At 44.8% G+C, this 16812-nt stretch overlaps 1 protein-coding gene across 1 annotated transcript in view; it reads left to right on the top strand.

The window, feature by feature from the left end:
* The window catches only part of LOC142208842 (fer-1-like protein 4), a 113866-nt gene that overhangs the window by 10945 nt on the left and 86109 nt on the right, over positions 1 to 16812 (top strand). The window lies entirely within an intron of this gene.

The following is a 16812-nucleotide window of genomic DNA, read 5'->3' as shown; positions in this document are numbered from 1 at the left end:
TTGTTTTTGGGGGGTTGGTTTGCCTGGGGGTTGGGGGGTTAGAGGCCTAACAGGTTGTTTTTGTTAGGAGTATTTAGGTTCATTACTTTCTATTTTTCTTACCTGGGGAGTTTTTGGCTGTGCGGTGTCTGGGGTGGCATCCTGGCGCTGCGGGGTTGTCCTGTCGTGGGTATTGGTGCACACCTTCTGACCTGCACGCGCGCACTGCTGGTAGGCAGCTTTATCTCCTGGTTGATTAGTCTGTCCTCCCATTTGCACCTGGGAGGAGTGGTCTCTACTCTGTATTTAAACCCATGCCTCCCATGGTTCTGTGCTGAGTGTCGCTTTTACAGAGCTAGGCCTTAGCAGGAGGAGTAGGTGGTTATCTTGGATAGAGGAAGTTCCGTGGTTGGTTTTTGGGAGGTTTGGGTGAACGAGTTGGTTTGTGTGTTTTCCCTTCTGTGTTCACCAATCCTCCCTCTGTGTGTTATTGACTGTGTGAGTGAATTGCTTTATCCTTTGATTTCTACTCAGTTTCCCTGTGTTTGTTTCCTAGTGTATGGTTCCTTCCCATATTGGTTTGGGGGAATCCTTTCCCACATTTTTCCTGTGTGCTGCTTGTGTTGTTAGTCAGCGCACACCCTTGTCAGTCCCTGTCAGTAGCAGCTTCACTTGTTCGTTAGGGGTGACCCCCTTTAGTCTCCAGTCCCTAGAGATCTTATAGGGCATTCCTTCTCCCACTTCCCTCTAGGCCTACGGTATCAGTGAGAGAGGAGCTGTCGGGGTCAGGCTTAGCCTGAGTACAGCCGACCCACACCCGTGAGGCAGGGACCGGGATAGCTAGTGGGAGTAGTGCAGGGCGAGATTCCCTACTGCTACTCCTTAGCCCCGTTGCAGCTACCTGGACTGACATAACAGTTTTTACGACCTCATCTGTGGTATGGGGCTCCTAGTGGGGTAAGGTTCAAGCCTGGGGTGTCTCCTAGTTGGGCTCAGGTCCCTATGGGGTCTCAGGCTTATGCTCGCAGATTGTGAAGTTCTGCTCGAGGTTGGTGTCCTTGCGCCTGGGCAGATTCGGGGTGGTGCCTATCCCCACGGTGGGATTGGCTGGGGTGTTGTTAGTTTGCACTGTTAAAAGGGTTCACTTTGTAAAGGTTTACTCGGGGGGGGGGGGGGGGGGGGGAGTAATTATACACCGCCCAGTTGGATGGTAGTGTTGTAATGGTTATACCGTATTTTCGTACTTTGTTATTTGTTTAATAAATCGTCCTGAACAGGCCAAATTAAATCCAGTCAGATGTGTTTGTGTCTTATTGGGAGGGGTGGGGCGTTTTAAATGGTAAAGTGATCTCGATTATGGTAATCACCGGGAGTGAACGATATTCCTCCTCCCCGCGTCATGAGCCGTGCACCAAAAGTGCACCAAATTAACAGGCATCTACACTAGAAATCTGGTGTATGTGGCTTAATAAATTCCCCCATTGAGTCAGTAATTTCCCCCCATGTTTGTTTCAGCAGATATTTCAGTTACATGTGACTGTGAATGAAGTCAGCTGCTTTTTGCCATGGCTTTCAGATGCGATTCCCAACGGCTGGCCCCAGCTTCCAGTCTATGAAAACCACGGTTGAAAACATAAAAGTAATTCACATACACTTTGTACTGCAGGTTTTTTTTGCATAAGTATATGAATATTAGTGTAGTCCGCATAAGGGAAGCTAATGGTGATTCCATCACAACTATGTCGCTGTGAACTGATGTGTGTCCCCAGCTGTAAAGTCATCATGTGCAACATGTGGATACAGCCTAAGGTTAGGGCTACACTTTAATTAAATGCAACAGGTATATGACTAAAGTAGAAGCCTAGCCCTAGGGATAAGTCACTTTATGACTTTGTTCAGACTGTGACGTACAAGAACTCTTTACTGTTGATAAGTGTACAATATAATCTGTTTTATAGTCCTTGTGGAACAGGTTTAGCTCCAGGGCTGAATAGTTATAAAATGAGAAATCTGTAAAATAGTAAGTATAGTCATCCTGCTCTATGTATGCAGTGAGACATAGGGATCTGTATAACATAGTAAGTATAGTCATCCTGCTCTATGTATGCAGCGAGACATAGGGATCTGTATAACATAGTAAGCAGGGCTGTAACTTGAGGGGTGCAGATGGTGCAGTCACACCTGGGCCCAGGAGCCTTAGGGGGCCCATAAGCACTGGCATCAGTAATGAGATTGCAGTTTCCATCTGGCCAATAAACCAAGAAGACCCACAGATTACACTAACCACACTAAGGGGGATTAAACTTCTTAGTACCTGTAACCGTCACTATCAAGAATTCACTGTAGGGATGAGGTAGGGGGCACCGGACAAAAGATTGCACTTAGGCCCACAAGACTTTAATGACCCCACTGGTACTAAGTAAAGCCATCCGGCTATATGTGTACAGTCAGACAGATAGGGATCTGTGCAGGTGCAATTATTTGGATACTGAGGGAGAATACATAAAAGATATGGCCTGCCTGAAGCACCTGCACAATCTCTGCTCAGGGTTCATTAGATGTATGAGATTTCTTGTGTTTCCTGGTGATGTCTGTTACATGATTCACTCAGTAATAAAAACAACTGGGCTAAAGGGATTTTCAAGACATTTCTTTCCTGTCTACTTGGATAGGTCATGTTTCAGACAGTTACATACCAATGCTTATGTAAAACAGAAGCAAATATATAGGAAGGGACGGTATAATAAAAATGGAAGTATAATCTGCCTGCTTCGTAGCCTCCATGGTCTAAGCTCAACGGGAGTTTTTTGTGAATGCAACCTGTATGTGATCAGTGGTAAGTGCAATCCCAAAAACTATAACTAGTTATCACCTACAACATGTCTTCCAACTTTTAGGGCTCGTGCACACGGAGTTAACGCCAGCGCATTTTCGAATAATACACGTGTATAGAATACACAGGTTAAAATAACACTCCCATTGACTTCAAAGAAATTTTTTACACGTGTAAAAAACGCGTCAAAATAACGCATGGCGAATTTGTGGCGTGCATAGCGTGCCAAGGCAAATTTAACTCCACCCACTTCCACATTGACTTTCACCTTTCCCATTCCTTTTTTTTTTGTCCCCGCATGCAGTATTATGCTCCCATACACCCTAATATTATGTGCCCCACATTATAATGTTCTCCTCCAATTGAACCCACAGCATAAAATTCTGTTCCACAAGTTACCGTTACCATGCAGCGCCCAGGAGAAAAATGTTAAAGTTCTGACCCGATGGTATTGCTACCCGGTCCTCCTTCACAAAATCTAGCCTACTGTTTCCAAGGATTGTTGGTGCTGTGGTTCTGTGGTGGGCTCTCTCTACCACATCTGGTGGGAGTGTGCGCCAATCCAGGTGTTCTGATCCTCAGTGTTTGCTCTATATACGAAAGTTAGCGGGCGAACACTGTCCCCCTCTCCCCAGTTAGCTTTGCTTTCTCTCATCCCTGGCAAGTATTCCAAGGCGGCTGTGAGAAAGTGGCCCAGGATAATATCCTGGGTCGCTTTCTCACAGCCGCCAGGACGGCATTACCCCGACACTGGCGTAAGACAATGACCCCCTCTTTGATGGAGTGGCGCCAGGAGTTTCTTCTTATCTTATTTCTGCTGATCGGACTAAATTTGAAGCCCTCTGGCGGCCTTGGGTGGTGTTTCAGGAGTCCTCTGACTTCTCTGCCCTTTTTACCTGAGATGTTTTGCCCCTGAGCTGTTTCAGCCGCTTCCTTGCGGTCTTTGGTGTTTAACCGCTTGTGTGGCTCCCCTCTTTTTTTTTCTCTTTCTCCCTCTGTCTCTTTCTTGGTTTTGTTTTTGTTATGTCCCTGTCCTGTCCTTGTCCTTCATCTTGTCTTTTTGTGTTTGTCTGTTTGGTTATTTTTGGATTTATTATTTCTGTGGCACTATGGTTCTTTGCCCCTTCTGGGGCTACTTTCCATCCTTGTTTGAGTTTTTGGCTGTGCCTTAGTTTATGCTGTTTTGTTTCGCCTGATGTTACAAAATCTTCAATAAAAATTGCTTACACCTAAAATACTGCTCCTGGTGCACCCATAGTTTAATCTTACCCTCCAGTTGCCCCTAGTTTAATGTCCCCCTCCATCTCCTGTCAGTTTAAAGTCCCTTTTCATCTGTCCCCAGTTTACTATCCCCCTCTATCTGCCCCAAAATTTAATGTCCCCCTCTATCTGCCGCAAAAGTCTAATGTCCTTCTTCATCTGCCCTCCAGTTTAATACTCCCTCCATCTGCTTCCAAAATTTAATATCCCCCTCCATCTACACCCCAGTTTAATGTCCCTCTTCTATTTCCCCCCCAAGTTTAATGTCCCCCCTTCCATCTGCCCCCAAAGTTTAACATGGAAAAAAAAATTACTGATACTCACCTCTCCTCCCTCCCCTGCTCCTCTGTCAACAGTCTCTGCTCCCAGAGTCTTCAGGGAGCATCACATCGTGCCTACAGCCCCTGGGGCCAGAGCACACAGGGGGCACAGTGGTGAAGCAGGCAGCAGATGCTTACTTTATGCTTATGATTATAAAACAGTCTTTCCAAAAAAAAACAACAAACCCCCCCCCCCCAATAGTACAGGTGAATATAATAAACTTTGTAATATATCTTATTTAAGAAATATATCTTGTTATCCATTCATTTTTCAAGATGAGTTACTTTTTAAATATTAGTCCATGGAGAGGGGAGGGAAAGGAGAAGGCTGCCGGAAAGCACAAGCAATTAACTGCAACACTGTAACACAGGGAACCTTTTAACACTGTTATGTTTGAATATAATGCTCTAACAGCGCACAAAATGGGGCAATAAATCAATAACCAGCCACCTCCTCTCCCTCCCCTCTCCATAGAATTCCAAGTGTGATCTGGGTACAAATAAGGATTACATGTAAACAAACAGACTGATTAAAGAGGACCTTTCATCAGATTGGGCACAGGCAGTTTTATATACTGCTGGAAAGCTGATAGTGCGCTGAATTCAGCGCACTGTTGGCTTTCCCGATCTGTGCCCCGGGTAAAGCGCTATCAGTCCCGATACCGTAGCACTTTACAGTCAGAAGGGCGTTTCTGACACTTAGCCAGTCCAGCCAGTCCAGGACAGCTTGTCCTGGACTGGCTTAGGTTAGCAAAAATGCCGCCCTCCCTGAGGTCCTGACATAGCGCCGCCTGAAGCGCTCGCTTCAGGTCGCCTCATGGGAGGTGCGGCGCTGGCCCCCACATGTAATATAATGAACCCCACATATAATATAATGACTGAGACACATCTAATAGCTTGCACAGTGCCCCCACATGTAATATAATGACCCCCACATATAATATAATGGATCTGACACATGTAATGGCTTGCACAGTGCCCCCACATAGAATATAATGGAACCCACATGTAATATAATAGCCCTGACACATGTAATAGCTTACACAGTGCTCCCACATGTAATATAATGGCCCCCACATATACTATAATTGACCTGACACATGTATTGCCTTTCACAGTGCCCTCACATGTAATATAATGTCCCTCCCTTAAAGTGTCCTAATATATAATATATCTGATGCTTAACTTTACTCACCTCTCTTGATACTCCATTTCCAGCAGCGGTAAGTCTGGTCTGGTTTCTGACACTTAGCCAGGGACGCCCTTCTGCCCAGCAGCGCCTATCGCGCTGTACTGTGGAGCGGGGAGGAACGCCCCTGGCTGGTGTGCATGGTGTCAAGCTATCTTTTTGCCTTGGTTGGCAGTTCACGTGGCATACTTCCCAAGCCTTATGTAAACTATTCTAGATACTTGTGTACAGTTCTTAAGCTGCCCATACACCTTATATAGATGTCAGACAAAAATAATTTGACCAACAACTATTCCTACACTCCTGTAAACATGAAGGTTTGGATCAATAGGGGAATGAACCTCCGGGCTGAAGACATGGTTGAATCTGTAAACTTGTTTTAGTTTTCTAAATATAAAACTTTGCGGTATATTTCATTAAATAAACTTCATTTATTTCCCTCATTCTGTATATAGATTTGATCAAGTACAGAAGTCTATGCTTTAAACTACAGTAAATTGAAATCTATGGAGAGGGGAGGGGAAGAAGACAGTATCTTGAGATAAAGATATGGCATAGAGATAAGAGACCCATCTCCACTACTATCTCCCTCAAGATAAGGAGGATTGGGCATATTAAACTCCGACCTGCCTGATCCTTCTTTCCCATACTACTTTCTACACCTTTCTAGTGTTAAGAAAGTGTCAGGTCACAACCATACTCATTGAATAATTCACTACCCCACCCAAAAAATTAGCCAATATTTATCTAATATGTATGGGCAGGTTTAGGGTGTATTAAATCAACAAAGAAAATGTTTCCAATGTTATATTCTTACAGTGTATAGTTAAAGGGGTTGTCAGACTTATTTTTCCATGTTTAATAGGGCTGCTGAATGGGTGAAGAATTAAAAAAAAAAAAAAAGTTTAGTTACTTTACGCAAGGCTTCATTTTCCAGTGATGGCAGGCCCCCGGCTAACATCAGCAGTAATGTCCTGTTTGGGTTAGGTGACCACTACAGTCAATCACCGGCCTTAACGGTATGGTCTTCACACATAACTGCTGAGAACTGAAGACCAGACTTATCGCTGCTGGAAATGGAGTATCAAGAGAGGTGAGTAAAGTTAAGCATCAGATATATTATATATTGGGACACTTTAAGGGAGGGACATTATATTACATGTGAGGGCACTGTGCAAGGCAATACATATGTCAGGGCTATTATATTACATGTGGGGGCCATTATATTACATGTGGGAGCACTGTGTAAGCTATTACATGTGTCAGGGCTATTATATTACATGTGGGTTCCATTATATTCTATGTGGGGGCACTGTGCAAGCCATTACATGTGTCAGATCCATTATATTATATGTGGGGGTCATGATATTACATGTGGGGGCACTGTGCAAGCTATTAGATGTGTCTCAGTCATTATATTATATGTGGGGTTCATTATATTACATGTGGGGGCCATTATATTACATGTGGGGGCCAGCGCCGCACCTCCCATGAGGCGATCTGAAGCGAGCGCTTCAGGCGGCGCTATGTCAGGACCTCAGGGAGGGTGGCATTTTTGCTAACCTAAGCCAGTCCAGGACAAGCTGTCCTGGACTGGCTTAGCACCGAGCAGTGGTTTGGGGAGGCCACTGGAGCAGCGCTGCTCCAGCAGCCTCCCCTCACGCTCAGGCAGAGTGCAGGCAGTCTCCGGGCCCGCTCTCTGCCGGCGAACGGCGTTAAGCCCCGCCCCCTTTGATTCGCCACACCCCTCCGCTAAGCCACGCCCCCGCTCTGGGGGGGGGGGGCAGCTTTCTGTAGTTCGCCTCGGGCGGCGAAAGGGGCAGGATCACCCCTGGTGGGGGCACTGTGTAACCCATTACATGTGTCAGATCTATTATATTCTGCGGGGGGCATTATATTACATGTGGGGGCACTGTGCAAATTATTACATGTGTCAGGGCTATTATATTACATGTGGGGGCACTGTGCAAATTACTACATGTGTCAGGGCTATTATATTACATGTGGGGGCACTGTGCAAGCCATTAGATGTGTCTCAGTCATTATATTATATCTGGGTTTCATTATATTACATGTGGAGGCCATTATATTACATGTGGGGGCACTATGCAACCCATTACATGTGTCAGATCTATTATATCATGTGGGGAGCATTATATCACATGTGGGGGCACTGTTCAAGCCATTACATTTGTCTGGGTCATTATATTATATGTGGGGTCCATTATGTTACATGTGGGGGCATTATATTATATGTGGTGGCACTGAGCAAGCCATTACAAGAGTCAGGTCCATTATAGTATATGTGGAGGCCATTATGTGACACATGGGGGCACTGTGCAAGCCATTACAAGTGTCTGGGTAATTATATTATACGTGGGGTTCATTATATTACATGTGGAGTTCATTATATTTCATGTGGGGGCCATTATATTACATGTGGGGGCACTATGTAAGACGTTACATGTGTCAGGGACATTATATTACATGTGGGGGCACTGTGCAAGATGTTACATGTGTCAGGGCTATTATGTTACATGTGGGGCTATTACATGTGAAGGCAGTGTCAGGGCTATTATATATGGGGGCCATTATACTACATGTAGGGGGCTACATGACAGAAGCTCCAAAGTAAGATTTATACTGGGGTATTCGGTTGGGACATTTCCTCACTATGGCTACTTGGTTGAGAAAGGCTGCGATAGAGGATGTGCCTGACTTATGAGGAGGTGTGTGCCTTGTCATAATTTCGGTGTCTCCTCTGGAAGGACAGGAATTATATACATGACAGTGTACTAAAAACCACAATGGTACAAATTTGCTCTAATGGTTTACGACTAGACTCTGACATAAACATGGCGCACCTTTGGTGTATTTTAGCATTGTGTGGCGCAACTAGTTTAGGTTCACATTTTTGACATGCTAGACATGTGGGTGTGGATTCCCAGAAAAAGGGGGCATAGCTTTAATGTGTTAAAATAGTGTAAAAAAAATTCTCTCTCAGAGCAAGTCAACTGTAATGTGGTGTTTACAATGTCCCAGTCACTGTGATAAATCTGGTGGATTTTCAGACTATTAGTAAATCTGGGCCACTGTGTCATATGCCTTGGTTTATTCCATTGCTTGTGGGCATCACCTGCACACCTCTCTTATTTCTTGGTGAGGTGCGGCTGGGGAGACACATTCGACAAAAGTGAAAATCCTATCTCTGACTCAAACAATATCTGGTTTGGCCGCATAATTGACTCTTGTTTTTTGCAATCTGATATTGGGTTGAGGAGATGAATGATGGTAAATCGTGCGGTATTATTATTTGTTACGGCAGTCGATCATGGTGGAGAAATCTAGTCGTCACAATCTCGTGAAAGTGTCCACAACTGGCTATTTTTTGAGAATCCCCTGCCATAGCGGTGACTAACCATGTGTCGCTATGTATACAGGCGAGTAGATACAGCTGTAGAAGACCGTTAACCGTTTAATCACTATAGTTCCTCAGGAGCCACTAAACTGTGTCTGATCATATAGCTGGAGGCGTTGTCGGCTCTTTAAGAACTGTGTGCACTATAAAACATTAATAGGACGGTGCGGATGAGTCAGGTGTACAAGTGTAATTAACATACGAGGCGCCCGCACATAATGATCCTTTTATCCAGCTGTTCCACATAACAGTATAGGAATAAGTCAGATGATCCCTCGTGGATTTACCGAATTAAATGAGATTACGTTTCTTGATTTCCTGGATTAGTAAAAGCATCTGCAAGTTTTGTATCTAAACTACCTGAGCCTTCCATTCAGTACATGGCAGGGTTTACACGCGGCTTTATTTAATGAACAATTGCACGCTCTTTTAATTGCACGTAGTGAGGGGTGAACCTCGCGAGGTTTCGTTTCAGGCCTGAAAATCATTATTATACTCTTCAGATCCGAGAATATAATAAATGGAGACCCAGGAGGGTTGCAGAAACATTTCTACACTCCTTCCTTTGCAGTGCTCCCTTGAGGTCTTGTTCTGGTCTTCTGGGTGAGGTCATTGGTCCTTTGGGCAGCTGAGACTTTGATTGGGCCTCAGAAGTCATGTGGAGTGAGCAGATGGCATGATGCTTTAACAAAAGTGTCATGATGTTGGCACACCAGACCTGACCACTGAAGCCTCAGCAGTTTCTGTCACCCCGAAGGCTGGAAGAGACCAGGAGAGGGACCTGAGGAAGCGCAGATGCCGTGAAAGAGCCCAGGAGAGGTGAATGAAGTTGTGTATTAATGTTTATTATGTTTCTGGTCCTCCAATTATTTTACTCTGACTTCTAAAGAGGCCCTAACAGTGCCTCAGGGGTGGCGAACTCCAAAAGGTTCAGGTATGGAAAATTCAGATTGAATCTAGTTTGTTCTGAACCAGTTTGCTTATCTCTAAGGTGGGTTGCACACGACTGCATGCTAGCCACTGTGTTAAGATAACAGATGCAGTTCTGAGCCAATAATGAGGACCAGTACTAGATACACTGATCAAAATGGTAAATACGGCGTCGTGTATCCAACACATCCCCCCCTCTCCCGGGCCGAACTAACTCCAACCCCACAGTGGTGTTCACCAGAGCCCCAGATAATGGGGATGGACTTGGTGGCACTGCTGGGCAGAGCGGTACAGGTCAGCAGGGCCGGCGTCAGCACATGGCGTAGTCGGGCAAGTGCCGGGGCCCGCAGAGCCTCTGGGGGCTTTAGACGGACGCCGATGAGCTGAATACATAGGCGATTTAAAGCAGGAGCTGTCACAGCTCAGCTCCTGCTTCAACGCTGCGGTGTGTGTAGGCGCAATGTGATGATGTCACATCGCGCCTACAACTATGTGAATGGTGTGAGAGCAGAGAGAGGAATGGCGGGGGAGCGATGGAAGGTGAGTGTAAGTGTTTGTTTTTTGTGTTAAACATTAAGGTGGAACATAATGAAGCGGGCCCATGAAACTGGGGGGCAAATGAAGGGGAGGGAGTGAACGGCATGACACTGGGGCAATGAAGGGGGGGATGGATGGTATGACAATGGGGCAGATGAGGGGGGGAGAATGGCATGACACTGGGGCAGATGAAGGGGGGGAACGGCATGACACTGGGGCAGATGAGGGGGGGAGAATGGCATGACACTGGGGCAGAGGAAGGAAGGGGAGAATGGCATGAAACTGGGGACAGAGATGGAGGGGGGACATGAAACTGGGGGCAGAGGAAGGGTGTATATGAAACTGGGGGAGAGATGGAGGGGGGTATATAATTTACGGGTGACTGTAGGAGGATTACACTGTGTGGGAGCACACGAAAAATGAATGAGAATGGGCGGAGTCAACATAAAAGTGGGCAGAGCTAAATTTGCTGCGGCGGGCAGAGCCGGTCAGGAAACGCTAAACACACAGCGCACCACAAATCACAGTAGAACCAAACACTGCGAACTCTTACCAGCAAATCTCCAGGGTGCGGTGCAGGTCCAAGGAACCAGAAGGCAGCAGTAGGCAGTGGTGAGCCGGTGGCAGAAGAGATTTAAACATAGTCGTACTGTCCGGGTCGTCAACAAGAGGGCGGAGTACAGTGGGAAATCCAATGGAAAAGTCAGGCAGGAACGGTAACAGGAGCGGTAAAGTAGTACAAAAACGATGTTCAGGAAGCAGAGGTCTAAAGGTAAGTCAGGGTCATAAAGAGAAGCAGGCACAGTATACAAATCAGGAGGCAAAGGCAAAGTCAGAGGTCAAGGCAAGGTGTCAGAAAAACCAGGCAATCAAATACAGGATAAACACTATCAGGAACATGGAGGAAACACAGAATAGCCAGTGGTGGTCCAGAGCTAGAGCCATCCTTAAATAGGTCGAAAACTGGAAGTCCCCTGTTTGGCAACCCCCACACATTGCTGCAGAGGTTCCTGACTCCCAAGGCCCATAAGCACTGGACTCAGGAGTACAGGAAGGAGAGGGCCGACAACCTCTGCTCAGCGTCGCGGAGGCTTCGGCTCCACTCCTAACACTGGTCGTGAATGAATAGCACGGGCAGCACATGGATATAATGCATCAGCCACCTGTGCATCGGCCGTACTTCCCCAGTCTCATTCATTGAATGGATGATTATGTAGATAATCTGTTATCCCTTAGTCCCAACAGCGACACAAGTCGGGGTATTTTCTGCCCCGTGTTGTGCCGCTGGTGGGACGACAGGGAATGAATAATTGCCGTGGAAGAATGACTGCAAAATCACACAGGAATAGGACCTGCTCCATATTTTGCGGCCCAAATTGTCAACCCGCACACGGGACTGAGTAATTCACGGTCATGTGCATGGGCCCACGGAAATGATTAAAAAACCCGGATAGCACACTGACCTAGCGCATGGTCGTATGCAAGGGGCTTAAGTATCACATGTCTACTACGCCATTAAAGCAGAGACTTCGATTTAATGGCCATTAACTTTGAGGTGAAATACATAGTAACACATGCTAGGCCTTACTGAATATAAAAGCGCATGAAGTCAGAAAAAGCACTGTGTGAACCCAGCCTACAGATATCCATTTCTAAACTAGAATATGAATTATTTTCTTCCATATAAACACTATACAATAAAAATAACCTAGCACAACAATGTGAGACATGCAATAAGAATTGATGTCAGGATTGATAACCGCTTTCTGCTAAAATTTCACAATGGTCCAGATCAGGATGTTTTGTCTTCCCTGGGGCAACCTTGACTGATTGTGTTTTCCTGCAGCAAGGAAGCTGAGAATTGAGTTGTCAAACCTCAGCTCTTCCCTAGGTTACTGTCTGCATAAATTAGGTTTCTCAGAAGCGTCCAAGATTTTCGGTAGGCAGGAGAACAAAGACTATAAGCCATTGCCCCAGAGATATCTTACAGTGGCCAATTCCCCTTTTTCCAATGAAAAGACTAAACCAAGTATGCACATTTGCAGTGAAATCAGGAGGAAAAATAAGGCCATATTGCTACGGACAAATAACAGGATCTGGCTGATAACATAGAACAGTAGAACTAACTATTTAAATCCTATACAAAGCTGAGACATAGACCCAGACAACCACACAAACCTATTCAGTGAACACAATCAAGGTTCAGAGCCAAACTAGAATAACTAAATTAGCAGACACCTAATTCAGGAGGAAGGGGGTTAATAAATGTCGCCTCAGCTGTTAATGGGATAAGACCAGAAAATTTCTGACACTGCAGAATCCTCTCAGGTTGGCACTTTAACCTTAAAGAAATAGCAGCAAAACAGAGATTCCTGGTGCAAACACTGGAAATAGTTATCTGTCAAATGCAATAATCCATATCCGTTGAAAGCTATCAGCTATCAGTTGCTCCTCAGCATCTTGTGGCAGACTATTACCTTCTTAGTATAGCAAGGTGACATTTTGTTATTAGATAGTGAGCACCGGTTGTCAGCAATTCTTAGTAAAAGGCTGTGTTTTCATTAAAAGATGGCAATTGTGTATCTATTCATATATAATGTCTGTCTATTCACCAGGGCGCCAGCAAGTCACAATGCAGCATGTCAAGTTACTAAGAAGCTATTATGCATCAATGACACTTTAATTAGAAAGGGACAATTCACCTTCCTTAGTATGGATTGGGTTACGGACAAGTTTTCCATTTTCTGCTGCATAATTTGTATACGCCAGTTTAAAAACTAAGTTTCAGTAGCAAACCTTTTTAACCCTATGTGGCAGATTTATCCCTAGAACAGACCCCATCCCACGTACCTAGGCTGAAACCTAAGCTACCTCATGACTGGCATAGATTTCAATCATCATTTTTGCCAGAAAACTGGCATAAATGATAAATCTGGAGTGTGCAATGTCATCACTCATGATATTTCCCATTCCCCAGGAAGCCATTCTTGGGCTTTTGCTCAAAAAACCGCAGCAACAACTGCAGCAAAAAAGTAGTTTTTCCTACGTGTGGCCTAAGGGCTGGTTCACACCTGCACCCAGTCTCCGCTTTTAGGTTTCCATCTTCTGCCCAAGAAACAGATAGGGTTGAGCTTATGAAGTTAGCATAGGCCCGACATGACAGGGATTTTAGGGTCATTGCTTGTCTTAAGGTTGCAGCAGTTTAGAAGTTAATATAGCTGTTTGGGGTTATTTTCTGGGCAGGGAGCGTTTTGTTTATATTATATGGGGTCTATTTATCTGCCTCCCTCACCTGCTCCGGTGTCACTCCTCACCTGGACTTTTCCCTCTCACCCACCCCCTTTTTTGTTTACATTTTGTCTCCTCGCACTCGTGGTGTTCTGTGTTCTTGCTGTTTTTGTTTTCCTTTTCAGGTCAACCGTCATTTCTGTTACGACAGCCGGCGGTAGGAAGGTCTGGCAGGGCACGCTGTAAGGCTGAGTTACGGGGAAATAAGGGGGACCCATGGTAAAGGGTACCTCCGAGTATGTTGATTTATCACGACAATAAAGTTGTGAATATATAAGGTGGAGTGCAAGGCAGTACCAGAATTTTTTTTTTTTTTTAAAAATGTAGATTGTGAGCCCCACATAGAGCTCACAATGTACATTTTTTTCCCTATCAGTATGTCTTTTTGAAATATGGGATGGAAATCCATGCAAACACGGGGAGAACATACAAACTCCTTGCAGATGGTTTTATGTCTTTGGTGGGATTTGAACACCAGGACTCCAGCGCTGCAAGGCTGCAGTACTAACCACTGAGCCACCGTGTGGCCCCAGTACCAGGATTTTTTGTCCTCTCCTGTGTCGGCGCGTTGCGGCTGGGAGATTTTCATATGTGCTGCCTATTCTATGCTGGCCCTGCTCGACCTTCCATTAATAAAGTGTTTCTTAATATGTTAATTATTCAATAAATTGGCTGTTGTGGCCGCTCTTATCCCATCATATTTGGTGTGTGTGTCCATTCTTGTTTCATGGGGTGGAGGGTATACATGGTGTTTCTTTTACACAATGACATAGAAATATCCCGGTCATGGACAGGAGACGGAAACCGGCAGTCACTTTTCAAACCCATTCATTTGAATGGGTTTGCAAAGTGTCCGCCTGTGAGCGTTTTGTGGTCTCTGCGGCAAAACCATTTTTTTTTAACCGGACACAAAGTCGGACATGCAAGACTTTGTGTCTGGTTAAAAAAAAAAACACGGTCTTAGAGTAATTTTACACGCAGCATTTTTTTTATTAAAATGCCACCTAAGGTTATGTACACACAGCAGGAAATGGATTCCGCGTGCGAACATATCATGTGGCTAGCTGCAACGAAATGTCGATGCAGTGCACTGGCATCCTGTCGCGGCTTTCTGCTCCGGATTAGGCCTGAACGAATGGGTCTAATCAGAAGGGAGTCTCACGCTGCAGACGCCGCAGCTAAGTCAGCTGTCTAAGTCGCTTCTTTTTTCTGCTACTAGCTAGCGTTAAAAAGAAACGAGCGGCTCTCATTGAAGTCAAAATCCGCTGCCAAAAAACTCTGTGTGAACTAGCCCTAAGTTTTTCATGCAGTCAAAGACAAAGCCAGTGTTGAAAATATTTATTTATATAGAGTGGCCTGTATTTCATATAGGCTTTTGTCATAACAGCTTCATTACCAACTGCTGCCTGTCAGTGGCGGAGAAGAGAGCTATCCGCTTCCTGCTCCATTCTCTGTGTATCAGTTACTACAAACAGCTGATCAGTGGGGGTGCCAGGAGTCGGATCCTCACTGTTCTGATACTTATGGTCTATCTTCAGGATAGGTCTTCAATATTTTTAGACATGGAAATCGCAGACATGTTCTTTTAGAAAAAAGAGACTTCGTCCTGGCAACCTCCCAGACAAGCCATATTTGTTCATCCTTTTTCTAATTGTACTTTCATGAGCTTTTACATGTAACTACTAACTGATGCATGAAGAGTCTAAGATATAACTCTTTGTTTGTTTTTCAATTTCTCTGAGCATTGTACAGTCTGACCTTAAGGGGAATTTGCTGGGAAGTTCACTTCCAAGAAGAATGTCAGCTGTCTTGAATGCTTTCTGCTTGTGAATAATCTTTCCTTATCATACAATAATGGACTACAGATTGTTTGGAAATGGAAACTCTCCACAAATTGATGGACAGAAAAAATAGCTTCTCTTTGATCATTACCTATGTTATTCCTCATTAGCATTCTGTTAACACCTAAATGCTTCAGACCAGCAAACTGCCCAAACCTCTTCTTTATGGAGGTGGCCACACTTAGGGATGATCCATCAATATGGGGTATTTGATTAGGACCACTTGGCTACTACTCACCCTCTTAATTCCTATGGGAGCAGTAAGGGTATATTGCCTTTCACACACTGCTTTGTAGTTAGGCCTATTTTTTGTTAAGTAAATAATGGCGGAGTGTAATCTGTCACTTGTTGTTCATCTGAGATTTTATTTACCTAATTTTAAAGAGGAGATTTCACATCCTTATTGATGTGTGGAATTATATACCGCTAGAAAGTCACACTGTCAGCTTTCCTTGTATCTGCCCCGATATGTTCCCACTGTCAGAAGGGCGACCTAGTGTCATCAAAGCCAAATCCAGGACTGGATTGGAAAAAGGGAAAAAGTACTCTCTTTCCTTTGTGGGTTATCAACCTTCATGATCACTCCTGGTTTTGGCTTCAAAAATTGCATCAACAAAACCTGAACATGTTGCCTAACCTTACAAACAACATGAAGTGAACAAGGCGCTTATTTTAACAAGGTGCTGGAATAATTTCTTAGACATTCTAAGCCATGTTGACATGATAACATCATTCATTTCTGAGATGGTCCGTTATGCTTTTGGAAGTAGCTATGAGAGGATGGGTGGACTGGACCACTAAGGGGGCATTCACACAATGTAACGTGGCACTGATTCTTGCATGATAACTCGCATATGGATCAGCGCTGCAAAACAGAATCCCATTGACTTCAATGGGTTCCGTTTAACACGCGTAACACATTGAAATCAACGGGTTAAAAAGCCTCCCATTGATTTCAATGTGTTAGGCGCGTTAAAGGGACCCCATTGAAGTCAATGGGATTCTGTTTTGCAGCGCTTATCCTTACACGAGTTATTGTGCAAGAATCAGTGCCGCGTTACATTGTGTGAATGCCCCCTTAGGCTACTGCACAAAGGCACAGTGTGGAAAATACAACTCGTATAATGGCCATATTTCCCGGTCTTCACTCTTTCCAGACTCATAATTACCTACGATTGTGAGTGACCAACTCTCCATGAGACTTCAGTTCCATCAGG

Source organism: Leptodactylus fuscus, chromosome 6, assembly GCF_031893055.1.
Source record: "Leptodactylus fuscus isolate aLepFus1 chromosome 6, aLepFus1.hap2, whole genome shotgun sequence".
In the NCBI taxonomy this organism is placed as follows: domain Eukaryota; kingdom Metazoa; phylum Chordata; class Amphibia; order Anura; family Leptodactylidae; genus Leptodactylus; species Leptodactylus fuscus.
The sequence above is the reverse complement of the archived record's forward strand: the minus strand, read 5'-3'. Positions and strand labels throughout refer to the sequence as shown.